This window comes from Hordeum vulgare, chromosome 6H (assembly GCF_904849725.1).
Source record: "Hordeum vulgare subsp. vulgare chromosome 6H, MorexV3_pseudomolecules_assembly, whole genome shotgun sequence".
NCBI lineage: Eukaryota > Viridiplantae > Streptophyta > Magnoliopsida > Poales > Poaceae > Hordeum > Hordeum vulgare.
This window is the reverse complement of record NC_058523.1, coordinates 320,562,720-320,564,161: the sequence shown is the minus strand read 5'-3', so window position 1 is coordinate 320,564,161 and position 1,442 is coordinate 320,562,720. Positions and strand designations below refer to the sequence as shown.

General features: G+C 46.3%; 1 non-coding gene across 1 annotated transcript; it reads left to right on the top strand.

Annotated features, from left to right (window-relative positions):
* The first annotated feature begins 272 nt into the window (after nucleotides 1–272).
* Nucleotides 273–428, top strand: LOC123406465. Its single transcript, XR_006612164.1, has one exon. It is a non-coding gene; the product is annotated as a U12 minor spliceosomal RNA (small nuclear RNA).
* The last annotated feature ends 1,014 nt before the right edge of the window (nucleotides 429–1,442 follow it).

Below are 1,442 nucleotides of genomic sequence, written 5' to 3'. Positions count from 1 at the left end.
CTTGACGTCAAAAGAAAGAAAGAAAGAAAGTGGTTGCGGGCTGAACGGGCCCTGCGCGATACTCGGGAAAGGAAACGGTCCAAGGCACATCTTCACCGGCCCAGCAGCAAGCAAGCAAGGCAGCAACCCATGGACTGGGCCATGCACGGGCAAGAGCAATCATCATAAATCGAGGAAAGGTTCGACCACAGAATAATCCCACCTCGCCGAGCGCAGCGGCACCGCGACGCTCCGGACGCTACATATATGGAGTGCGGGGCTAGCGGTGGAGGTTGCCTTAAACTAATGAGTAAGGAAAACAAAGCGGTGCGGTGAGAGCCGCTCGCGGTGCGGGGTCAAAACCTGCACGGCAATTTTTGTAGGGGAAAGAGGCTGGCGCGGGCACTGACACTGCTTACTTTGCAGGACTTGCCTGTGCGGGCCTCCCTACCCACCAAATCATAAATCAAACTTTCTTCCTATTCCCAGTGTACCGGTGTTCGTAATAGCATCTTAGCCTCAAACTTTCTTGCTATTCCCAGTGTACTGGTGTTCCTAGAGCATCTTTAGCAAGCAGGCAAAGGATGTCGCGTCTCCACCGCATTTAGACACCGAGGGAGGACATGTTATAGCACAGACAACCTGAGCTGGGATTCGGTGACCTTCGATGGGAGGACATGTTATAGCACGATTCGGTGACCATCGACAGGAGGACATGTTATAGCACTATTAAGAAAATATTTGGCTTATTTTTAAGAATAGAAAAACGAAAATATTTGGCTTATTTTTAAGAATAGAAAAACTTGGTGGAAACAATCTGTTTGATTGGTTAAGATGGAATAAACGAAGAGTGATGGGTAATTAATTTTTCTCTAACTCCATCTTCTAGAGTTTTTTGGAACACCCTCCAAAAGAGCTTCATAAAAAACTTTGATGTTGTATTTTAGATTCTAGTTTTTTATAAGCGATACATCGTGGAGCTATCACATTTGACTTGTGTTTTTTTAAAACGAACCTAAATTTTAGAAACAGAGCACACTAAATTTTATAGCTCCTTAAAAAAGCTAGCACACTACAAAAAGCTATTTCGACGTAAAAAGCAAAAGATGTGCACCACACTAGTGCCTATTCTCTTTATATCCAAAGTTAGCTTGGTGCCACGTCAGCTTTCAGTTTTCAAAAGAACTTCTTTACCTGGGCAATTGACTTCACACCAAATCTGCAACGTAAATAAATAATAAGGAGGCTGCTAGGCGTCTGCTGGTGGATCCGTAGCAAATATCTGCCAGAATAGCCGTCCGATATTCGCGCACGCAGCCGTCCGATCTACCAGCTGGGTCGCCTCCCCCCCCCCCTCCCCCCCCCCCCCCCCCCCCCCCGCCGCGTCAAATATAACCTGAAACAACGGCTCAGTTGCAGAAACAATCGCTTTGTTGCAAAATAACTTTAGACTCATTAATTCC